Source organism: Aythya ferina (genome assembly GCF_964211825.1).
Source record: "Aythya ferina genome assembly, chromosome: 1".
Lineage (NCBI taxonomy): Eukaryota > Metazoa > Chordata > Aves > Anseriformes > Anatidae > Aythya > Aythya ferina.
The window spans coordinates 90,854,746-90,880,517 of NC_140296.1; the positions used below are offsets into that span (position 1 = coordinate 90,854,746).

General features: G+C 43.0%; 1 long non-coding RNA gene across 1 annotated transcript; it reads right to left on the reverse strand.

Moving 5' to 3' along the window:
* Nucleotides 1–23,782: 23,782 nt before the first annotated feature.
* LOC311430360 lies at nucleotides 23,783–25,479 on the reverse strand. The gene is made up of 2 exons (XR_014688730.1): nucleotides 25,356–25,479; nucleotides 23,783–25,244 (listed from the first exon to the last, which is right to left on the reverse strand). It is a non-coding gene; the product is annotated as an uncharacterized lncRNA (long non-coding RNA).
* Nucleotides 25,480–25,772: the final 293 nt, after the last annotated feature.

Sequence of the window (25,772 nt, forward strand, 5' to 3'; positions counted from 1 at the left end):
GCAGCTCGCTGGCAAATGGGAATTCCACAGAAATGCGAAGCTCTTGTTATCTGAGAAATCACAAAACACCACCAGCCAAGCTCCCCTCTGCAGGGACTTATTAGTGGCAAGCTGGGAAATAGAAGGAAATGTAGTTTTTCTGTTGATGTTGTTATTGTTTCAGATCTGGAGATATGTATGCGAGGGCACATATGAGACAGTGGAATATAAGTCCTGAATAAAATTCCTTTCTAAATAAATGCACTGTGTGCAAGATAAAGCAAACCACTGTGAAGTGGAGTAATTGGAGCAAAGTGAATAATCTCAAAATAACAATTTAAAAATTTGCTATGTGTTTGCACTTGGAAAAAATCCATAGGGAAACTGCCCTTTCCCTGGATTACTCATTAATATCCTTTTTTTGTTTTTTTTTTTTTTTTTTTTTTTTTTCTGATGATTTTTTTAAAGTATATTTTTACGTGATTGATCTCAGATATCCTAAATTCAAGCTGTTCTGCTTTACTGCAATTGGTCACCTAAATCATCTGACTCTCCCAGGCTTTCCAGCTGGGTAAGCAGGCAAGCATTTTCTGTACTAATATTTGTGGGCAAATCTGCAGTTCAGATGCTTCAAACAGTCTCACCCCAAATTCAGAAACTTCTCTCAAATAAACCCTTTATTCTCACAGAAGCTGGGTTATTTAAGATTTCAAACCGACATTGTCTTTCTGCTTTACCCACCTTCCTCCAAAGAATGCCAAGTTTGAAAACGCTCCTCCTTCAAACCTTTTACGTAACTGTTGTGCCTTTTATGTAAAAATGAATGCCCTGGGGGGCTGAAGGCAGACTCCATCCAGTGGAGAAATGCACTTACAACGAGCGCATCCCAAACATGTTTGGATATGCGTAGCTCTGGATGCACCGAACCTCCTTTTTCCTCTGTTCCCCAAGAGGAGGACGTTTCCCTTCCTTTTGGAGTGCCCCCTAGTCGTCCTGAAGCAGTACAGGAGCCCAAGGAAGAGCAGACCTTAGCCAGTTAATTAAAAAATAGGCGACATAGCTGGCCATTCACAAGCTGGATCTGTTCAGAGGCACTGGCCAGCAGATGGATGGGGTCCTGTGTCGATTGTGTTTGAACTCTAAAGGAAAGTTGGTATTTGATGGATGATGTTATTAGCTAAATGTCTTATGTGGTATAAGATCAAAGAGCAGATGGAAATTATGCCTTAAAAATAGAATAATCTAAAAGGGGAATGGCTTGTAGATGAGTAAGCATCATGGAAACAATAAAGGAGACATTCTTTGGCTTGCCTTGCTGCAGAGCCAGGTTTGGCTGGTGGGATAAGCAAATGATCCACTTAGGACCCAGATCCTTAGGATGTGAGTTTTGCTGCACATTTTTCCCCTCATATTCAGTGTTTACTTTGTTTGGACTCTTAAAGAGAGGAATGGCCAGCAGGTTGAGGGAGGTGATTGTCCCCCTCTGCTCTGCCCTTGTGAGGTCTCACTTGGAGTGCTGTGTCCAGGTCTGGGGACCCCAGCACCAAAAGGGTGTAGGACCATTAGAGTGGGTCCAGAGGAGGGCCACAAAGATGCTCAGAGGGCCAGAGCACCTTTCTCCTATGAAGAAAGGCTGAGGGAGATCTTCAGCCTGGAGAAGAGGACTCTGGAGAGTCCTCATTGCAGCTTTTCAATACTTAAGGGGGGGCTTATAAAAAAGACAGACAGCAATTTTTTGCTTGGGCAGATAATGATAGGTCAAGGCAGAATGGTTTTAAACTAAAAGAGGGGAGATTTAGATTAGAGGTTAGGAAGAAATTCTTCATTCAGAGGGTGGTGAGGCATCGGAACAGGTTGCCCAGAGAAGCTGTAGATGCCCCATCCCTGGAGGTGTTCAAGGCCAGGCTGGGTGGGGCCTTGGCCATCCCACCATCTGGTGGGAGATGTCCCTGCCTATGGCAGGGTTGGAACTGGATGATCTTTAATGGCCCTTCCAACCCAAGCCATTCTATTATTCTGCAATTCTATGATTAAGTCAGATGTGGGTTTCTCTCACAGACTATATGTGTCATGGCGCTCTGCCTCCCTTGCCACATTCACCCAGGGTGGACAATGGCACAGCTCAACAGCATCTTTGCCTTGTTGGAGTTGCAGGCTGAAATGCCACCAGCGTTCTGACATTGCACTTTTATTAAACAAATAGACTACCCGGAACAATAGTTTTGAATTTAGCCAACTCCTGCTTTTTGAACTGAAGTCATTGGCCCTTTGGTCATTCAGCTGCCATATCCATTTGTCTCTTGTTATTTATTTTCCATGGAAAAAACACGGATATTATTTTTCCATGGGAAGGGTGTGGTTCACGTACCTGGTTGCTCACACTTAGGAACTGCCATGTCCAAGACAAAAGCCAGGCTAAGTAGCTCCTGGGTGAAATTTGCCAGGAGATAGTAGATAACTCATTTGCCATCCTTATTGCAAATTATGTTCCTTAAGTTCTTACTAGTGCAGCATATGTTTGTTTTCTTTGTGTCATTTATAGGAGACAATATCCATATTAGTTACTTGTTGGGTGCCAGGCTTACTTTAAATGCTCATTAATTATCAGTTACATGTCAAAAAGGTATTTTTGAGAAGTAGTACTCAGTTGTTTTCTACCACAACTACAGCTTTACAGATTCCTAATACAGGAAAATCTGCAGACATTGGACTAATTTTTATTTTTTAAATTAAAAATTGCTTTCAATTTTTGATCTTCAGCTTCAAGTCCATCTTTAGCAGTAAGTAGGAGTTAATCAGCAGTTAATTAACCTCACAGGCTGGCAACTTATAAACTGACACCCTCATTTGTGGTCTGAATGAACTTACACAAGATTGCAAGCACAAAAGCTAAAGTATAAAATATAGCCTTTCCCCTCCTCCCAAACTCCCCAAAAGTGATGACCTATAACTTTTTCATAGTTGTTCATAAATCTTCATCTTCTCTTAACCACTGTCACTTAATCCTTCCCATAAAAACAGTATTTTAAATAAACAAATAAAAGCAGAAAGAATGGATCAGAGCTAGGTTTTCAAAGATGATTAGACATTTGAGAAGACCACAGATGTTTGGTACGATTTCCAGAAGATCTAAAGATCCTGCTGCCATCCCAGTTTTAATCTGAGTTCTCTTCAGGGGAATTTATCTTACCTTGCACAGGAGTCACCAGAAAACTAAGTTTAGGCTCTCCCAACAGGAAATTGAGAGTTTCCATTCCAAATTGCATTCATTTCAGGCCAGTTTAAGGTAGTCATCAATAACAATCTTTCTCCTCATGAACAAAAAAGGAAAATTTGCTAAATTAGTAGGACTAAATACCAATTTTTTAGATAGGTAAAACTAAGCAGGATAAATACCACCCAGAAGTACTGAAGCAGTAGTTTTGAAGAGATAGAGAACCACTTCTGAATGGAGTTCTACCAACATTCATGGCTCTATCCTCATGAAACGCATTGTAGCCCTGCAGCCCTAATTTACTTGCTTCCCTGTTCCACCTCAATATGCCCTACAAGACGCAATATTTGTTCTCAGAAAAACATTGTACTACCATTACCTGCAACTTAGTAGAACTGAATTCTTTGCCTCATTAGCATCGTCAATTTCGCATTGCCTCCTCAAAAGAGCAGGATTTCACCTCCACATAGTGCGCTTGTTGTGAAATGCATTCTGATTTCTGCAGCAAGATAAGCCTCAAGTTTCACTTTGAAGGATTTTCCAGTGCTGCAAGTTCATAGTCTTTGTTGTGCAATTTTTGCTTTCTGAGATGATGGGTAACAGACCTCAATACCATCAAATGTACTGTCAGAAGAGGCACAACTTGGTATATGTGCTGGTTGCACCTGTGAAGGCCATGAATAGAATAAATTTGCAAGGACACTTTTTAAATTTAGATATATACTCACGCACAGACACAGACATGCATGCTATTTCTGCAAGCATTTAGAGTGGGCAGGATGCATAGGAATACAGCTCATGGAAGGATGATGCTTTGTTCGATTATTGAATTGGTAAAGGGTGGACTATATTAGGGACTTGGCTATTGGTATTTTTTTTACAGCTGGGAATGTAGTGGGAACTGAAAGAATTGTAACGATGGGGAAGGGTCTATAGTAACAAGTAACATAATGTTTATATAAAGAGCATATATTTTGTACAGACAAAAGATACCCAGAATCCTAAGAGGAGCTATTTTCTATCTCTTTTAATAATCCAAATAAATACTAGGTAAATAATAAACCCAACATGTAAAATTACACACCCATGTACATTAACCTAGGATCAGGTGCCACAAATGTCTTTCCAGCCAACAGATGCTTTTCACACCTTATTTTATCCTGCCATGCATTCCCTGAGATGCATTTTGCAAGGTTATTTAAACACCTGCCTGCGTATATTCTTCCATAATCTAAACAGGCCTCTTCTTTTAGTATTTCTTTGAATACATGAATGGGTATTGTTAAGAGATGGTATCTGGAAGTGTTTATTCAGTGGCTTACACATATGTCATTACTAGAGCAAAGCACCCTTTATTTAGGGTCTAAGGCTGCTATAAAGAATACTGCGAAAATTGGGTCTGGACTATGTGCTTAGACGTTTTACCACAGAATTCAGACAGACATATTACCTACAGATGAAACGCCTATTTTTTTAAAATGCTGTGAAACTGCATCTGTACCATGACCAGAAGTTGGTGTGCCCCCAGCGTTGGTGTCCTCTTGTTTTCTTCAGCAAAGCAGTGGGAGCCAGTCGTGTAGGTCTCCCCTGGGGTATGCTGCCTACAGGAGGCAAATGATGGTGGAGTACCAGTGCTTAAAAAAGCCAGGCTTAGGAGCCTGGCTGGGAAAACAATGTACCAGGGAGAGATCTTGGATGAACATGGCTTGGACGTGTCTGTGGAAGGAGGGTAGGTGGTGATTCGGATGGGGAAGGTTAAAGTGATCTGAGTCACTGCTCTGCCCTCCTAGAAAAAGGCTGCTTACCATTAATGCCACTCAGGCTCCCCTGCACTCAGCACAGAGCCTTGAAAATGGGTTGTATTGGAGAAGTGAAGAAGCCTGGATTCCTACGCATTTTTAAGCCTATGTCCCTCATAGTTGCCCACTCAGGTTTTCATTACCTTCAACTCCCCGGCCCCTTCATCTCCTGAGGATGTGGTGTCCCACCATGCCTCAGTAGTGCCTTTTGCACCCACAGAAATTTCTACTTCTTTTTAAAGCTCCTACCAGAATACTGAGCAAGGGGCATTGTGCCCTCACTGGTGAGCATGAACATGCTCATCATCTGTAGTGTTGCAGCTCCTCACCTCAGACTGCTGAACTGTATGTGCTTCAGTTCCCTTCTGCCAGATATCAACAGCATGCAGCACTCTTGCCTAGGGACCATGCCTCCTTACATGTCCAAAAATTTATCAAGAAACTTAGTTTTCTCTGAGACCTCCGCCTTGCTGTAAAATTGATTGAAATTAGTTGGCTGGCTGTAAAGCCATTGAGAAAGACTATGGTGAGGGGTGGTGGACAGAAAGGCAGCTCAATCCTATAAGAAAATCATGAACGTGAGAATAAAGATGTCTTTTTTCTACCTTCACATTTTAGAAGATAGTGTATCTTTGTCCTCAAAGAGACTGTGGCCACCATAATCCCTATCCCCATCTCCTTTGGAGTGACTGGATGCACCACTCTGGATGCCCAGGCAAAGGGTAAATCATGTATAAACAGCACAGGCCTGACTACTTCATGGGGCTGCAAACACATCATCCTACCTCCCCAGATCATTTTAACCATTAGTCTGAAGATCTGGTGCTAATGTTTGTTCCTAAATTCTTGTTTAGGAGTCAAATCTTAGGGTACTGCAATGACAAAATGCTGGCCAGCATTTCTACCACACTCTGCCTGCCATTGCCACTTCTTTGTATCTAATGAAGAAAGAGGAAAGCTGCTGTGCTTCTGTGAATCTCAGTGATATGGATCAACAGTTCTGCAGATACTTGTGGGATTTCTCTGCCCTTTCTGAAGCTAGAAATCTCAGACTCAGCTAGTCGCTCTTGGTTCCTCTTATTGTTGGTGGAAACTACAAATAGGTGCTGCTCATAGGGCTCTTTATTTGATGATGCTAGGCTGAACTGCCTCTTGTCAGTATCTGTTTCTTTCCATTAATAACAAAGGAAGACAAGAGTGTTGGCCAAGATGCCAAGAGTTCTGGTTTACTAATCCAGCTGTTGGATGCCTTGGCTATGGCACATGAATTCCACCTTAAAGGTTGCTTGAAATTATCGTATAACCATATGCCGTGTATACATAATATGCCAGATATCCATAGTTGTGCATAGGTCAATGCTAAGTATTTTGCTTTTTTTTCCTGAGGCTGCAGGAAAGTTTTGTGTCAAACAGTGTGGGATAATAACACTTGATGTGCAGTGTAGAGTTTGCAGTGTATTTCTTCCATCTGTTGGAGGGAGGAAGAAATACACTGCAGAGATTTGTAACCTGTCAAATGCTTATCTGAATATCAAAGAGCAGTTATGATGTGTCCTGTGGGATCTCCAAACCACATCTAAAAGTAGGCTCTATTAACCCTAATCTCTTGTGTGAAGGAGTCTTAATCATGCCCCTTATGGGTTTCTCTTGTGGAGTTTGAGACCTTGGAATACAGCCTACCTGTGGTGTTTCTTCTCCCAAGGAATTTCTCCCATGCATCTCCAGCATTTATTTACATCTCTGCCTCCCCGTGCAGGTGATACATGATGCACCTTGGGTATCAGAGTTGGTTTATGCCTTACCATCCCAAAAGTTTCTGAGGGTCAAACTGTAGCTTCATCTCCAATACGGTTTGCACAACAAAGAGGGAAAAAAAAAAAAAAAAAAAAAAAAAAAAAAAACACAACTCAGGTGGCAGGAGTCACTCCACTTACTTGAAAAGAGCTTTTTTGCCTTCCTCAGCATATCAGGTGTAGGAGTGTGATTTGCACAACATTTCTGTAATGACAAGAACTCTTCCGTAGTTTCACTTATAGCAGCAAAAATGACCTGGCAAGATACAACCAGATTCTAATAATAGCAACCTTATTTTGTTATAGCCCCCTGCCAATACCTACATGACATGATTTTCTTGCAGTAAAATTGCAATAACCAAAGTGGAGATGTTTTTCCACGCTGCTTATTATCTGAAATTAAATACAATTAATTTGTTTACTACCCAACTTTGTGTGGTCACTCCCTGTACAAAACCTCACATGTAAAAAGGAAGCAGTAAGTGAAAATCAGCCCCAGCTGTACAATTTGGGTTAAAATTGGAGGGCAGCTTGCCATATGTGAAGTTGCTGAGAAGAAATGCTATTTAGAGCAGGAAATTTGTGATTCATAATTGACATTAACTCTAGTTACCCTCCAATGTGCATGCTGTACTTCATGTGAAATTATTATAACCAAAGAAAGGCCATTCCCTTGAGCAAGTTCAAGTTAATGTTTAGGAAACCATTTAAGTTATTATTAGGACAAAAGTCATTATGGTGGAATGGTCGGATGCTCAGATTGTGCCCTCAGTTGCAAAACCTGTGCATTTAAATACCTCTTTTCAGGTAGCTCTTCAGACATGCTCATTTTGGCCAACCCACTGAAATTTCAGCCTCGCAAATGTCCCCAGTACAAACTCCCAGCAGTTTTAAAAACAGCTAGAGATCATTCAAGCTCTCCCTGTGGGCATCTTCCTAACTGCGCCCAAATTTGTGCTAGCCTTTGGTTTCACATGTCCCTCTGCACTCAGACGAACTCCTCGGGCCACAGCGGCTGGAAACAGGGCCCCAAGGACATGTCTGTACCCAGCAGTGTGCAGGCCCCAGCTTTGATGCACCGTGTGTGGGCAGACACCAAAATTGCAGAAGGCAGCTTGTGGAAATTCAGAGACTGCCCAAGGGCCAGATCCTCACCTAACGGGAGCCAACAAGGCTCTGAGGCCTTTGGGGCAGCCTGTGACCCTGCAGTATGTGTTAACTTGGTACCAGGCTGATGTCCACCTCGGCAGCCAGCTGCTCTACCTCCTGGTCTCCACAGCAGAGGAGCCCACCGAGCTTCCTTGGAGTGCTGCAGTTTATCCAGTCCAAATGAACATGTGAACTTAATTACTCCACCGTCCTGTAAGCTTAGAATAAGGAATTAAATAGATCTTGTTATGGATTTTGATATGAGTGAAATTTTGGCAAGTTATGCAATTTTTATAAGCTTTTTTTTTTTTTTCACATGAAAGTAAGAACATCTTTCCTTCTGATAGAGAATATGCCTCAAGCTGCAAGCATACATGTAAATCAGAGGCAGACTTCAGGCACAGAAAGAGAGAAGAGACTCACACGGTTATAAATTCAAGCATCTTTGAACTTGAGAAAAGCACTGTAAACCACTGCCACCCTATTACCACTAAAAAGGAGAGATCTGGATTCCTCTCTCCAAGGCGAAGTCCTCTGCAGGCCCAGGGGACTGAAGATGCTGGGCCGTGGCTGCTTAAGATCTCCCGGGCCTGAGCTGACTGTTTTCAAGTAGAGGACAGACAAAGGAAAGTTTGCCCTCATGCGGCAGAGCTAAAGCTTCAGAGCCTTCCCTGAAGGAAGCAGAATTAACTCCAGGGAAAGGAATTGGGATTTGCCAAGTGCAGGAAGTCAGCTAGGACAGACAAGCTGATAAAAGGTCAAGCAGAGACTGTGAGACACCTCAGGAAAAAGCCCTGAGGAGGAAAGGCAAGCCAAGCCTGCACTGGGAGTTGCTGGAAGAGTATATACGATAGCGACGTCTTCTCAAGCTGCAGCTAATGCCCAGCATTTGGGAAAAAAAGATGCAAGAATTGCTGCAGATTATGTGGTCTGTGAAAGAATAAACATGAAATTATGGTGAACAGCATGGGTGAGGAGGATGGCAGCAGCACCAGTAGAGGGAAGGGGCTTACTCACAAGAGCAATGAAAAATGTTGTTGCACAAGATAAATGGACAATCAGCCCCTAGGCAAATGGAAATAATCAATTTTCGGCTGGACAGAGCTGCACAAGCTGATAAGGGGTCTGACAGGGTTACGAGCACTGAAAGAAAAGCTACAGACAGCATAACATAAGAAAAGAAAGGGCTCAGAATGGGTTGTTTTCCACTGAAGGAGATAAAGGCATGTGTAAATGAAAGAGAGTTCATAACAGTGTCAAGGATTTTTAAAATGTTACATCCTTGATCTCATCTGAAGGGTGAATGCTCTGGAACAAAAAAAAAAAAAAAAACAATAGTGGAAAAGGCAGAGGAGCTCCAGGGAAAAGAGATGCTCCCCGCAAGCTGCAGAGCAGAGCACAGCAGCACCTCTCCCTCTCCATCCCCACCCTGGCCAGGGGCATGGGCAGCAAGCCCAGGGCTGGGAAGCAGTGGTCCAGGGAGAAAGGCAACCCGTGGGGAGCCCACACCCACCCACAGGAGGGAACATCGCTTACTGAGCAGATGAGGAAAATGGGATCAGAATGTGAAGAGAGAATGTTTTCCTCATCTCCCAGAGGGCAGTGGCTTTTAGGACATGGCTCATGTTATACGCTATACTTGACACGCCACCCTTGGGCAGGAGCCCTTCTTAAAACTGAGCGTGCCTCCAGCATTTAGGAGATGTTCTTGCCTCACTCTGCAGTGACTGAAGCTGAAGGTGTTTTTCAAGAAACCTGCCATGAAAATCCACCTTTGGACTGCATAAAGCTTCCTGGTGTCCGTATGCAGTCTTACTGTCAGAAGGGAAGAATATGTACAGACCTGGGAGCTTGGTCAGTGACTGCCACAGATGCTGCCCAGGCTTCTGCCCCACAGACAGTGGCTCAAGCTGTTGGCCACGGTGAAGGCACCTGGTTTTCCCACTCCCTATCAAACACTGAAGGGAAAATTTTAAGAAGTCTTTGAATGTTAAAGGACACAGGAAGGGCAGGAAAGGTCTGGTTATGTTTCTATGTAGAAGAGGCTGAGGCACCAAGCTCAAGTGTGGTTCCCTGCTGGTCCATGCTGTGTTACTCTTGCCCACTCCTTGGCTCTCTTCTAAACCACCCCACTCAGCTGCGTCCAAGCGAAATCTCACAGAGAAGGAATTCAATCTTACCGATGCTATGTGGGCCTGTGGCTTTGGAGCTGGGACTCAAATGCATCCACACGGATGGTGACTGAGGAACTGAAAAACCCTGGAGAATGGGCAGAAAGTTCTAGTGCACCTGACATAAGAACATCTGACAAGGACACAGCCTTGTGGGCACCTGTCAGACCCTGGGGTGTGGAAATGCAGCCACTGGTGCTGGTAAGCCCCTGCCCAATCTGTCTCAGCACAGCAAACTGGGAACTGTGCTCCAGAGCACAGGTGGGTTTGCTGCTTCCTAACAGCACCAGTGCAAATACCTCAGGTGAGGCCAGCATCTTCACTCAACTGTGAAATAATTAGTACATTGCCTATGTGCTATTAACTTTCATGTTGTAGTTTGCTCCTTGTTATGGTTGTTGTGTTTAGCCTGGTAGGAAAGAAACAGGAAGCTAATTTTGGAGGTTCTTGAAAGACCTAGCTGCAGTTATGGTTGTGAGTTGTAGAGTTTCTTGCTGTGCTGTGATGACTACTTACAACTCAGCCACGAACAAATGCATGAATGCATGAATGAATGAATGATACAGACCTTCGTCAGGTTTCCTGGCCATGAGGTCTGAACTCTGAGCTCCATACACACATCCAAAGATAATAAAAGCTCCAGTTACCCACTCCCTCTTTTACTGTGTTCCCTTTGCTGAATTGAGACACTGCGAAACTTCAACCTATGTAAGATCAAATTCATGTTGCAATCTGCTTCCAGCCTGTAAATTCCAATGATTGTAGGAGATGCTTTGTAACCAGAGTGCCTCATCCTGCTAGCTCACCCCTGCAATTTCAAAGGACCGCTCTGGAAAGTAAGGTGGCAAGACTGTAACTCCAGCTTGCAAAAAGTGGGGGCCGGTTTCATGGTTAAACCTGCTTGCACTTACGCAATCAGGGAGGATTTCCTAATTTTGCAGCTGGTGTAAATTTACCCTTCTGGCTGTACTGCGATAGTATCTTATTTGTTATTTTCAGTACATATTGATCTAATAAATCCAATGAATGGGATGGAACAGCTTTATTGTTTCAATACTTAAAACACTGTAGGATTTTAATTTCTCATGGTGAATTTGGGAGGGGATCATAGCTGTGCTCTAGGCTTTCTAAAAAGCTCTGGAGATTGTGGATGCAATATTTATAGTTTATTATCGTGTTGTTGAATGTAGAAAAGGGATGGTCAGTCTCCAGGAATTATCATTTTGTTATTTTGTGTTTTGGTTTTTCTGTTGTTGTTGTTCTGGCTCAAAACAGAAGGCCTTCAGGTTTAAATATTGAAAAGAGAGGTAGTCATAGCCAGCAAGACTGATTGTTTTAGTGACGCTGAACAGTGCACAACACCATATGATATCGATGCAGTAGCAGCAGAACATACTGATGTGTACCATGAAGGCACTGTGGCACTGCAGCCTCTGTTATCTCTTCACTCACCATACATGCCTGAACTGCCTGTCCCTGGGTTCATAATCTGGAAATAGTCATGCAAGCTCACTATTCTGGTATTTCTAAGACATGAAGTAATGCTGCAGGGCCACCCTGGAAGTAGGTCAAGCCCATGCAACTGTCTGGAGGACCTGTACTGTAGACAAAACGTTGGCTTTTTGGCACTATGTCTTCTAAAGATGCTTACAGCATAGTTAGGTAACACAACAGGAGAAATACCCATCTTTACCACATCCAAATCCCTACACTGTTAACACCAGGGGTGAATTAGTTTCCATATCTCCCACAGGAATGAAAAGTGATCCATTGCTGCTGCTGTTGGAGCCAGGATGCTGGCTGATGTGGATCTCTGCCTGGTGCGGTGCTGCCATTCTTAGGGTTTTATGATCGACATAGCATGATATGGTACAGCATGACATGGCATGGCACAACAGTTTACTGAACTACATGAATCGAATTAGGAAATCCAGATGGTTTTGCTTTTCCAAAAGAAAACCTTTCAAAATTATTAAAATCAAATCTCTGATTAATAAAAGCAATATCATGGGTTGTTGATGTTGTCTGTCTGGGTATTTGGGTTTTTGGGTTGTGGGTTTTTTTGTTTGTTTGTTTGGTTGGTTGTTTTTTTTGATGGTTACATTTTCACAGAACATTCTATTTACATTTATTCTGCAATTTCCTGGAGAAAATGACATTGATAGACAACAGAAATGATGTCTTCTGGAATTTTATAATACTAAAATTACAATGCAGATTCTCTGTAGTGGTAAATCAAATCAATTTACTTCAATTGACTAGTTTACCAAGCTTGAGAGGCTAGCTCTACGTCTAGTTTGTAAGGAAGTGAAGAACATCTTTGTTCAGCACAGCAGTCTCAGACTGCTCATAATACTCAAGCACTGACATCTCTATATAAGCATTTTCTGTAAGTACCATTGCCAATTCTGATTTTCCAGGTGAAGGCAGACACCTTGCTAAAATGCTAAAATCATTTATTACATGTCTTGAAGGAGAGAGTTTGTTGGCATCCTCCTGTGCAGGGAGACATGCTGTGATCCCAAAGTATTCCATCCATGGCATAGATGAAACACCACCTGCTTTGAAGTTTGGAAGACTATATAATTTTTAATTTATGCAGATTACCATCTTCTCTGGCACAGGAGCAGCACAGGAAAAAAAAAAAAAAAAAAAAAAAAAAAAAAAAAAAAAAAGCTTTGTAACTGTTTCACAGCAGGCATAACTACATCGCATTTATGTCAGACAGCTAATAATGTAGTTTTTCTTCCAGATATACAACTCCTCCCAGGAGCTGTGCAATGACTTAATTTCTATGGCCTTACATGGAAGGATTGTCTGCAGTCAACACACTAATGCTACCAAATCAGAAATATTAAAAAAAAAAACAGAAGATCTGATAAAACCCATCTGGTAATTCTGATGTGTACATCAGACCGGAAACCTACAAATAAGAGAGAAACCCACCAGTCAACAGCTAATTCATTTGCAGACCTGCAGCTGGTAGAACTCCATCAGCAGCAGTGCCCCCCAGACACACCAGAACAGGCAGGGACATCCTCAGGGAAGATGGGCTCTGGTGCTCACATCACCATGTCAGAGGCCTCCTGATGCCCTTGAGTTGCCATCCAAGTGGTGTTGGGTCCCAAGAGAAAAATGAAAATCCTGCCATTCTCAGCAGGGGCCAATGTGAAAAGGGGACAGAGAAAAGAAAATTAAAAAAAAAAAAAAAAAAAAAAAAAAAAAACAAGAAAAAAGAAGAAAAAACAAACAAACAAAAAAACAGTGGTTGGTGCCAGAGGAAGCTGTGAGATGAGCTCAGATTTTGGGGTTGCAGTGGAGACAAGGCAGAACCAGCACTGGTCCCTAGTTGTTGGCCCAGGTGCAACTGCTCACAGCATCCAGAGCATCAGGATCCTACACTTCTACTCCTTTATAGACACAATACATTTATAGGGCAGTGCTTTTTAGGGAAAAAAAAATAAAATAAAAAATTAATTGCAGTGACTTGGGGTATTCCCTGTCACCTGTGCTATGTCCCTCAAATTGTTTTGCTTTATATACAAGTTTAGGGAGCAAAGGCTGCAGGTAAACAACACATCCTTACTTGGCATCATGCTCGCTGCAACACCCAAAGGTAGGACCCAGGCTTGTAAATCTAATTTGGAAGTTTATGTTCTTGTCTTTAACTCATGTAAAAGTGGTGGGGGATAAAAAATCCCTTCAGCCCTTTGCAGGAAACTCTGGCTGAAGCCAGCATCATGCTCCACCTATATGAAGAAGTGGGGGTCCGGCAGGTCATCTGGGAGCAAGGCCACCCAAAAAACAAACCTCCCAGCTTCATCTTTTATGCCTTCCCAGAGACATGCAGTAGGGCACCACCACTCACAACACAATGGGGCTATTTTGGCATCTGGGAACTGAAATCACATGTGAGAAGGAAAAAATGCAAGGAGTTGGGCAGAGAAGCTTCAACTTGAGGCAGGCAGTGATGGACCCTCTCAGGAGGTCACCCATCCCGCAGCTACAGAAAGGAGGTGAGGAAGGAGCCTCCTCCTAACACATGTGAGATGCCCACACCATCCAGACACCTGCCCAGCACCAAATGCTGGGAACCAGAAGGCAAATGCCTTCAGGGAGTCTATGGGGTCTTGAGGTTTTGAAACACTGAGTCATATATATAGGTCTGCAAAGGTCAATGTAGGGTTGGAAGCTTTGGGGAATCACTGCATGACTTTTTAAGTCTTGGTTCATGTGTGCTTTGGATTAAACACAAATATGGTGTAAGTAGGGTTTTTTTTTCCTCCTTTGCCACATAACTGCAGAGGCTGTACACTCAGATCAAGGCAATGTACAGTTCTCATTTAGATTCAAGTACAGTGCCAGTAACTGTTAACAAGTGTTACTCAGCAAATTCTTCTCTTTCTTTGTTTGCTTTCCAGATGGAGTCTGTGTTTCAGATCTTTTCTTGATGGGGAAAACCAACCTATCTACTGTTCTTTTCTCATTTTTTTCTCCCCTCAATAGTGAAACACAACCTTCATACAAGGCTCTCAAAGGAATGTAAAGTTTCCTTGGTTTTCAAAGAGAATCAAAGTAATTTTTTTTGTGTTAAGAGTTTGTTCTGACATTAAACGTGATTAAATGTCATCTTCTGTTTGTCTGCTATGTCTTTATAAATTAAGTTATCAAAATGGTGTTCTGAAAATTTAGTTTTAAGTAATCCCAACCTGTTTTATTTCCTTTGCCCCATTTCTTACTTTATATTAAATTTTGAAAATTGTTTTTAGAACTTCCTGGAATAGGAACAAAAATGATTCATCACTGCTGGATGGAGGAGAGAAGTGTTTGGTAGGAAAAGAGGTGGGGGGAGATAGGAAGAGCAAACAAGGGAAAAAATGTATTTACTGAATCTCTAACTTTCAAGTGTCCAACCTACAACTGGTGTTGCCAGCCTGGCCTGACAGTTCTACATTTTCTTTTGACATTTGAAGATTAAGGGAATCATTTATATGCAATAGTACCAGCAGGCAGTCAACTCTGGTCTCTCCCCACCTCTTTGGGACCTGTTGCCGAAGTGATACCATGGAAACTGCATTGCAGAAATGGCAGGGAACATGCACCCATACCAGAGACCAGTTATTAACTGATCTCCTGATTTAAGGCGATATTGAAATCATCCCCAGTCCTGCTTCTCTTCTATACTGAGTGGTTGCAGATAGACATTTCCTTTTAACTCTATGTTTGTGTTTTATTTCTCCCTTAAAATTTTGGTAAGGACACAAGTAAGGATATCACTTAATGGCTGCTATTTATTTTATAAAGTAAACATGAAACAATTGACCGTAAGTTTCAAGTTCATAGTGCTTTACTGGGGTTTGATTCGAAAACCACTAAAAATCTACTTAAAGGTACTTCACTTTCTAAAGGTTTCTGAAATGTATCCAAAACTGACTTGTAGAAGTAACATATCGACATTGCCTTTATTTATCATTTACCTTTTGATCCTGTGTCTTGTGGCTATAAGTTCATTTAAGCAACATGACTTGTTGGTAGGTAAGATCAACCTTAAAGCTTTCTCTTCACTAGAAATACCTACCCTAGGTGGCAAATGGAAATAGACACATGATAGGCTTCAAAGGAAGGAGGATTGGGAGGGAAGGAGGTAGGGGGAGAAGAAGGAAGGGAGGGAGGGAAGAAAGGAGGGAGAGAGGGAGGGAGGGAGGGAAGATGGAAGGAAGGAAGAGAAACAAAGAGAGAAAGAGAGAAAGAGAGAGAGAGAGAGAGAGAAAGAGAGAAAGAGAGAAAGAGAGAAAGAGAGAAAGAGAGAAAGAGAGAAAGAAAGAGAGAAAGAGAGAAAGAGAGAAAGAGAGAGAGGGAGAGAGAGAGAAAGAGAGAAAGAGAGAGAGAGAGAAAGAGAGAAAGAGAGAGAGAGAGAGAGAGAGAGAGAGAGAGAGAAAGAAAGAAAGAAAGAAAGAAAGAAAGAAAGAAAGAAAGAAAGAAAGAAAGAAAGAAAGAAAGAAAGAAAGAAAGAAAGAAAGAAAGAAAGAAAGGGAAAGAAAAAGAAAGGAAGAAGAGGAATGGCATGAAGGAAAATGAAGGTTTTTTTATAACCTTGATTTAACATCCAGTCTGATCCAAACCTGTTTTTCAGAATATGTTTCCTTGGGGGTTTATAATGAGACTACTACAGAGAAACCAGTGTGATCTGACACAGCATAAACTGTTCAGCAGCCTGCTGAAAACACAAATAGCTCACAATGACAGGAAAATCAAACTGTAACTGCCTGGAATGTGATATTATAAAATGCAAGATTATAAAATATCAAGATCCAAATTAAAATTCAATATATTTGTTGAAGTTGTCAGCAAAGCCATATGGACTATTGGAAAATGCTCAGTGCATTCCATGCAGTTGCTAACAGCAGCCTTTGGACAAGGAAAGAAGTTGCAAGTTTAAAATAAAAATAAACATTAAAAAAAAAAAAAAAAAGTCTTCTGATGTCAATCCAAAGTATTCCAAAAATGGAAAATGTAATGGGAAGCAAGTAGTGAAAAGCCAGCTTGGGGTGGGGGGGGTAAACAAAGGCAACTGTAGCCTCTTACAATGATGCCTCAAAGGCAAAGACAACTTACCCTTAAACAGAGGGGTTTTCAGGAGGTACTTTCCTGTGTAACCATGACCTTGCAAAATCTGTGGTATGTAGAGACTGCAGTATTTAAAGGAATGTGCTATCAGAAACTGCTATCAGATTAGGCAATGTCATATGTACAAAGTTAAATGTCAAAGAGAGAACTAGCCAGCCTGCTAGGCTAGCCATTAGAGTTAGTGAAGATAGCTAACTGTACTAAGGTATCCCTATCCAGGAAAGCAGTTAAACAAATATTTAGATTGAGCATACAACTTCAGCATTCACTTAAACGATTTAATACACTGAGACCAGATTAATGAAATTCGACTGCTATTCATCCTGCAGCACAAAAGTGTGCTCTATACCGTAGATATGAAAGCATATAAGATAAAAGGAAAGATGAAATAAAAAAAGAGGTGCTACTTACCTGTGCTATACATTTTGTCTTTTTTATGGAGCCATTTGTAATCATTCCTAAGCATGGTTTGCATTAAGGCTGGATCACAAATGACACCTACCATGCAGCTGTTTACATCTGGCTCACAGGTGTTGGAGTGGTGCTTGCCAGGAGCAGATGGACGCCTTAGACGGACCTCTCAGAGCCGAGATGCAGAGCCAAAAAGGAGGAAAGGGAGTGGGTCTGTTCCCTACTGCTGTTACCTCCCCATTAAGCCTCCTCTTATGAAACGCCAGTCAAGTTGAACAGAAATACTGGATGGAAAGCTCTCCTGATTTTCCTCTTAGGTACTGAAAAGTGCAGTAGTGAATGTAGTGAATATACCCAGACAGGGCAACTCAACTAGGAGAAAAATAAAAATAAAATAAAAATAAAAATAAAAATAAAAATAAAAATAAAAATAAAAATAAAAATAAATAGAGAGAGAATGGACATTATTGTATGGTAATTCAGGTAAAGCTGCCAGCAACAGGAGTTCAAAGCACAGCCTGTGGCTGCCCTGGGATTGCAGTCAGCTGTCCTGACCCAGTCTCCTGCCCCAAGGGCCAGAATGGGGCCAAAAAGCTGCCAAACACTCCCTGGGGCCTGGCAATACGATTCATACACACCCCAAGGAGCCCTCCACATGGTAAGTACACATAGCCCCCCAGTGCTTCCTTCTCTAGCTGCTCTCCTTTTGCTTCACACTCTGTATGCTCTATTTTTTTTTTTTTTTTAGTGTATGTTGCTGTTCTCCAAGTTGCCCCTAAGGCCTCAGTGAGAAAGCAGGAGCCTCCCAGTGCATGCAGCATGTACTAAAAACCTGCCTGTATCACAAAGAGCTTAGTGCTTTGGCTCCCCACAGGCAGATCAGCTAGCCCTGCTTTTGAAAGCCCATTTGCTTCACCTAAGAGGCCAGATGCTAGATCTGACACTAGGCAAACTTACCCAAACCTGTCTGGAGGGCAAGTCTTTTGCCTGCCCAATAAGGTATTGTTGGTGAAAAATATAGGCTGGTGAAAAATATGAGCTGCAAGGAGCATGCACTGCAACATCTTGCCTGCATTCATCCCACCCATCGTAGCAGAGAAATAGAGAAGTGGTGGGGCAGGGGGACCCAGGGAAGCTGAGGGGCAGGAGGAGCGGGCAGGAATTCGCCCCCTCTGCTGCCAGCCTGGCACTTTCAGAGCCAAGCACGCCGGGGCTTTGGCAGAGGAGTTTTGTCAGAGAGGAACGATGCAGCAGACACGGGCCTAACAAAGAGACCTTTGTGAGCACGACTGGCCTGTATTACAGGATAAGGCCTTCTTTTCAGACTTGCTGCCTGGAATACTGAAGGAGGGCAAACAGCTTCCTGAGTCAGGAGATTGTGCCTGAAAAATCTCCACGCTTTCCCCTAGCTCCCTGTCTGTGCAGCTCCTCAGCCCTACAGCAACTGGTTCTTCCTCCACAGGACAGCTGGAGCAAAAGGAGGGGGAAATACAGAAGGCCAGGCAGACACTGAGGATGCTGCTGTTTGCATGTGTAGCACCCACAGCCCAGAGCCTGGCTCCTGCAAGAGGCTGGTCTGCTGGTCTGCCCTGTTGTGAAGTTTGAGGAGCCCTGTGGCTCATAAAGCCCGCACTGACACAATTCAGTGCCTTTGCTCCCCAGAGCCAACCAAATAAACACCAACCCCAAACTTTGGCAGATCTGCTGCTTCCAACTTGCCTGGAGAACTATCACAAAGCAGAGAAACTATTCTCAGCCCTTCCTCACACAGAAAACCAAGGGATTTTTCCATGGGCTGTGTAACTTAAAATACCCCAAATTGGCACCATTTGTGCTACTACAGTCGGGTACCGCATGCACAGCAACACCCCCAGCAAGAGCATTGCAGCCTGTCTTAAAAACCTACAATATAAAATGTGGATTCCCAACCCAAATATACCACCAAAGTCACCCATTTCACTCCTGTTCAGGCCATAGGAACCTAGTTTACCCTAAACTACACCAACTGCTTCATAACCAATTTCACAGGAGATTTTTCTCTTCGTATAACCATGTCTCCAAGCCTGTGCTTTACCCAACATTGGGAAATCACATGTTCACCATCTGGAGTGGAAGCCTGTACTCTGTTACCAATTCCCATCACAAATCCAGTAATCAGCAATGCCATCAAGCTGTCTTTGAAATATTCTCACACCCCTAGCAGCTTCACGGGCAGTATCATCCCGGCAGTGACACGCTGAGTCTCCCATGTACAGACATGCCTGCAGATCAGCCCTTGTTATCTCTGCCGAGCTGGCAAGCACTCAAAACCTTACTGGTTGCTGGGCCTTGCAGCAGGCTCTCAGATCCTTCTGGTCACTTGGAGGAGAGTGCTCATGACACTTGGTTCATTAACATGAAACCAGGCTTTGCTTATCAGGGAAACTAATCTTGCCTTACCTTGAGTGAGCAACCAGCAGCTTACCTTAATGCAAAAAATAAATAAATAAATAAATAAATAAATAATAATAATAATAAAACAAAACAAAACAAAACAAAAAACAATCAACTGACTCTACCCTTCAGTTTTCACATACTAAGCTCTAATGACATCCACATGGAAAATAAGCGAGCAACCACAACCAGCATTCAAAGACCGTGTGTTTTGAAAGAAACCTTGCCCAGCAACTGACTCCCTAACTTTTAAATAACTCCCAGCCTCAAAGAACTCACAGTCAGAAGTAAAACAACCTGAGCCTACCCCTGACAGAAAGCAACAAGCAGAAAACCTGTGAGCCCACCTCCAAAGCCACTGCCACATCTGCTCCTCAAGCAGCCCTGCTACCATCCGGGGACAACTCTTCTGTAATAAATAAATAAATAAATAAATAAATAAATAAATAAATAAATAAATAAAGTTAAGGACTTAAAAGAGACACTCTTTTTAAGGTCTATTTTCATCTTCCTTCTATCTCACTGAATCATGGTGTCTCACAAACCTTGCATGTGCCTTGCAAACCTTGCATGTGCCTTGAGCCCTTCACACCGTGACCTGTCACGGTGTGCATTGCTCTGGTGTTCTGCACACTATGGGAGGAACGTGCCGCATGTGCATTGCGCTGGGCCATGAGGAAAAGAGTTAAGGTCCACCTTGTGTCCTGGACTCACTGGAAATCTTCCATTTCTCGGTGCATTCAGTGAGCAGCACATGAACAGCAGCTTCTTGCCCCACCAATGCCTGACCCCATTTTGAAGCTTCTATGCTCTGTTGCTCTATGCTGCACTCTAAGTGCACCAGCACCAGCCCCAAGCTCGTGCCAGGAAGATGGTAATTCTGCATAGCCGAGGGCATGCTTGCTGCCCCTAGGGATGGTCTTGGCTGCAGTAGCAGCTTTCCTGAAATGCACGTGAGACGTGGTGCTCTAGTTACTTTCAGGAATGTGCCTTTACCAAAGATTAAGTAAAGTAAATGTTATCTGTTATGATATCTGTTTTCGTGTTTGCATATGCATACCTGCCTCTAGCCCTGTCCAATGCTCAGTCCTGCCAACTGCTTCTAGTTATTAGAGAGCATCTTAGCTTTACAGGGTCACCCTCCACTTTTCAAGAGCCTTTTCTGTAGAGGATGCTTACATCTGCCTGTTCACATTCCCTCCCTAAACTCACAAATACCATATATAGAGCTACAGTTCCCTACAAATGTACTTCAGAAACCATTCTTGCATCATAAAGAAGTAATTCAAACATAAAAGGTCACATTTAAAAAAATAATATGTATCGTAATACTTGCATTATAAACTCCTGCAAGACTTCCTTGGGTGCCCTAGTTAACTAAGGGTGCCCAGCTTTTTTTTTTTCTCTGTGGGATTTCGGTGAACTATTTTTGTAGAGCTTTCATTCATACTTTCTTTGAGTTGTCTGTTCTCAGCCATAATAACACAACTTAGCATTGCTTTAGCACATCATTTTTGCTAAATTTCCAAGCTACTGGAAATTTCCAAGCCACTAATTCTCATGGCTGCTACTGGTGGCATCTGCAGAATGGTGCTGCTCTGGAGTTCAGCCCATGGTTTTTATTGAATACAATGGTGTTGATTTTTAAGGGGCCTCTTGCTCCACCCAAAACTTGCAGTCGTGCTATTTCCTGGGCTTCCGCATCTGTAAAAACTCTTGTTGGCCCTAAGGGAAGAGTCCAGTTCTCACACCTGGGGAAGTGGGGATGTCCAAAGCGGTTTTCTTGCCAGCCCATGCAAGGGAGGATGGTGGGCTCATGGATCCATGGTGAGGATCTTTCTCTTCGGTCTTGTCATCAGAAAATACTAACAAGTTTTATTGTATAATGTACACTGCAATGTATACTGTAATTCTGAACCTAATAGATTTCTCCTGACAGCAAAGACAAGCTATAAGCCTTGAAGAAGACAGCTTCATCCAGTAGATTAAAGTAGAAGAAACTCTGTCCAACTTCTACTGAGCAAAAGCAAGCTCATAACAATCTTCAGTATCGTTTAGTCCCTCCACACGTATAACTAGTTTTGGTTAATTGGGTCCTTGACACTCTTTTGGTTTATGCCAACAGAGGGTTCAACCCAGACAGTGCAGGTAATTGTAAAAATCACAGGCAGCTCTTAAAACTAGCTGTTGATGGGTTGCTTGGGCATTTCTGAGAAGGACTAAGACCCACCTCCCCTGCAACCTCTGAAAGCCACAGGACAGCTGCACCGTGCAGGCTCACAGACAGATTTGCACATCACAGCATGGAGCTCTGAGAAAACTCCCCCAATGCTTTTTGCACAGGAGGTGTTTGACAGTGCTCAGGGCAGGTCATTATGGGCATTGCTGAATGAAATTGTCTGCCATTGTTTCCTGTGGAAAAGGCAGGCGAGGGGACACAAAGTGCCTCAGTTTCCAGGCTGGGGCAGCAGCTACATTTCACTACTGCCCAGACATGTTACTCATGCAAAAATAACGAGACTGTCACCTTCTGAATATTTATAAACTCCGTGTGTCATGACCCAGATGAGTGCTAAGTGTGGAGCCCTGCAAATATGCAGCTTAACAAGTGTGCAAAAGCATTTGTTGGTCCCACTACCGAGCTAGCAATTTTGACAGCAGCCCAAGAAATGGTGCTTCAGGGTAAATTATTAAAAAAACTGGTCCTGAACTTTTCAGTAGCACCTGTAGCTGGGCATTTTCAAAATGAGTTGCAGGTGCATATAAGAAAGTTTGAATTTCTCATTATCTGCCTTAGGTGAAATTCAGATATGGGGCAGCCCTGGGAGACAGTGGTGGCAGTCGCAGAAGACGAGCAGGCTCAGCACAGTAGCAGAGAGTTTGCTCCCATTCCCTTCCGCCCCGTCAACCAGACCATCTTAATTTCTGGATGCTGCATGTCAAGACCAGCACGGAGGAGGGGATGAAACTCTTTCTCAGGAAAAAGTTTGCTTAATGAGCCGTAAGTAGAAGATTTGTACCTGCTAGGACTTCAAGGAGAAAAAAAAAAAAAAAAAGAAAAAAGAAAAAAAAGTGGATCTTGAAAGCTGTCACTGTACAAGCAGTGAGTCACAGAGCTGTGAGAAACCTTTTCTGAGCAGCCCCAGTCGTGCTGGGCATTGCCAGGCCAGGCACACTCGCTGCTCTGCAGCTGACTAGCTCAGAAAAGAAAGGATCCCAGTTTGTGAGAGAGAAGCCATGGGCAGGGCGCCAGCCCCCTGGTTCCTGGATGCTGAGATGGGTAAAGGCTGCTCCCTGGGGAAAGGCTGGGCCTGAAGAGTGAATCCAGAGTGGACAGGGAGATTTAACCCTTCCAGGGTTTCTCCTGCAGGGAACTGTAGGGACAGAGAGTACATCCAGGGAAAGAGCAAAGCTCACCCAGCTGACAAAGCCTGGCATGCAGGAGTTGATGAAGCTCACATTTATTAGCCTTTGCCAGCTCAAGTCTTTATCCAGTAACTTCATAGCAGGCAGGCACCAATTTAATAATTTGCAGAGTGGTGCCAAATGAAAGACACAAGAGAAACTGCACTATTCCCAGGCATTTAAACAAAGCACCTACCAAAACTCATATGGCAGCATTGCGGTCTCCCTAATTCTTACGCGACAGTATGGCCAACACTGTCCAACATTACTTAAGTCAAAAGCAATGTATCATGTTAAAAAAAAATTTAAGAGCCAGCCTGTGTAGTGCTGCCAGTTTGTTTTTCCTCAGCAACTAAATGCAAGTGGTGCTGAACTTTAGATGTTAATTTTTGTGTTTTCCCCTGCTAGTTTGTTTGTTTCTGGGATGTGTATGGGCATGCTTTGATCTGCTTCTTTCTTTAATCCGTTCACAGACCACCCGTCTTCTGCCTCACAGACCACCACAATGCGTGTACCATGGCCTGAAAAGCCCTCTTCTTTTCCTTCCAGAGCCTTACCTTTACAAAATGCCAGGTGTTAAACTAATGCTTTATGTTAAGAAAGATTATCTGTCATATACTAAGAAACTACCTGGCAGGATACCTCTAACTGGTGCAATGACGAAAACATAAAGGAAACAGTGGAAAACACAAGGGCAGAAAATGTTTACTTCAGAGAAAATGCAAAAGAAACATTTTCTCAAATTGTGAATGTTTTGTAGCAACTTTATGCAAGCAGGAGGGGACTGGTGCAGTCTCAGAAGATTGTATTGTAGTTTATTAAGAGTATGGAAAGAAATGCACAAGAAAAAAAGGAACATTCTCACTGGTCAGTTGGTTGGGTCCTGATAAGGAGCATGAGCCTCACACAGTCACTTCAGCTATTAAGAAGTAACATGGATAAGAGTCGATGCCAGATCCCTTGTCACATCCTACAATTTATCTAGCCCCCTCAGGCTTGCCCAGGTTCCTGACCTTCATCTCTGCTGGTCCCTGATGCACTCACACCATCTTTCCACACTGCAAAAAGTCTGCTCAGGGGTAGTCCATCCATTATGGATGATATATTCCTTCCTGCGCTGTGCCTAAGAGCCTCAGCGTTCACTGCTCAGGAAAGCTCGATACATGACCCCGTGCCCTTCTGTGACTACCCATTAAAGCACTTATCCTTCAAATGAAATTATAAAGTTATGTGGCTCCAAAAATAGGCAGCGTGATCTAGCTTCGAGCTGGGAAGCTTAAAGCATCATATGAGCAAGCAGCAAGCAGCCTGCTCTTCTCTATCAGTATGAAAAAACAATGCCCAGGGTGGAAGCATGCGCAGAGCAACTTGGCCCAGAGGTGCCCATGCTGCACTTCTCTTTGAAAAGTAGATGATTCTGTTTTGAGTGTTGCTAACACAGCAAATTTGAGAAGAAGGAAGTAACAACATGTTGTTTCATCCCTTTTTTTATGTCGCTGATAGAACAGATTTTCAAATTACTATAGCAACTGGCTCAAACAATGCTCTGGAACTTGTGGGTATTTATCCCATAATCTAACAGCACTGTGTTGACTGTGCTACTCAGCAAGGCGAAGACATTAAGTCAGGACTTTATTCGTTTAACATACGGTCCCCAGAAAAGAGATTTTCTCTTGTGCTTTGTACTATGCTCTACAGTTAAGTGCACTGACAGTAAGATTCATAAAGAAAGGCATTAGTTACCCGTGAGTAAACCCCAAAGCCTAGGTATGGATTTAAAATTTATGGAAATAAAATTATAGACATAAAAACGAGGTTGCATAGATCAGATGAGTGTTAGCAAGTGTGAAGGCCTGCAAGAGTAATGTGCTATTTTACTATTATTATAACATATGTTTATCTTTAAAGAAGGCAGCTGTAAAAGGTATTGCACGGGACTTTAAGTCAGGTGGGTAGGTGCAAGTAGCCCTGGATTAGGTGTCTGGGGGACCAGGCAAAGATCAAGGAAATTACGTCATTCCCAAATTCTGAAAACTCAGCAGAGAATCTCAAGGGGACTTGGGAGAATTCCACCAGAAGACATTTTAGGAGAGGTGAAGAGGAGGAGGCTGCACTGTGTGGTTTTTATATTTTGGAGGAGCTAGCTCCCTATGACATGTCTCACAAACATGGCAAGAGACAGCAGTCCTTCTGGCCAGGACAGGCATCGTTCCCTTCTGAATCAGTGTCCGGAGATCCTCCTGCTGGTGGACAAATTCAGCTCCTGTAGTTAAACAGCAGATTTTGGTTTATTTGCAGCAGCCTTTCTTCCCGTGACACCATGCTTACTGTGTGCTGGAGTTCAAATAAAATTGATTAAATTAAAAAAACTGACCTGAAATCAAGAGGATGAGACTCAGTGAGAGGCACGTTGAGCACAACATTTGGGAAGGAGAGCGCTGATACACGTCAGACGGACAAGCTGGCAAGACAGACAGCGCTGCTGTGCAAAGCGATCTGGGGCTTGGAGCAAACCAGGGAGCGAGTATGAATCAACAATGTGATACTGTTGTAAAAAAGGCAAATGTCATTCTGGGACATATCAGCCGGCCCTGTAAACAATCGCTCCGCTCTGCTCAGCATCGACGGGGCCGAAGCAGCCGCACTGCGCCCAGGGCTTGGCACCAGGCCTCGCAGGGGAGCGCGCACCGAGGAGGGGCGAGAGGAACCGCAAGGGACTGACACACATGATTTATGAGGAAAAGCTGAAGGAATAATTTGTTTAGGCTAGAAAAAGAGTTCCGCCATAAAT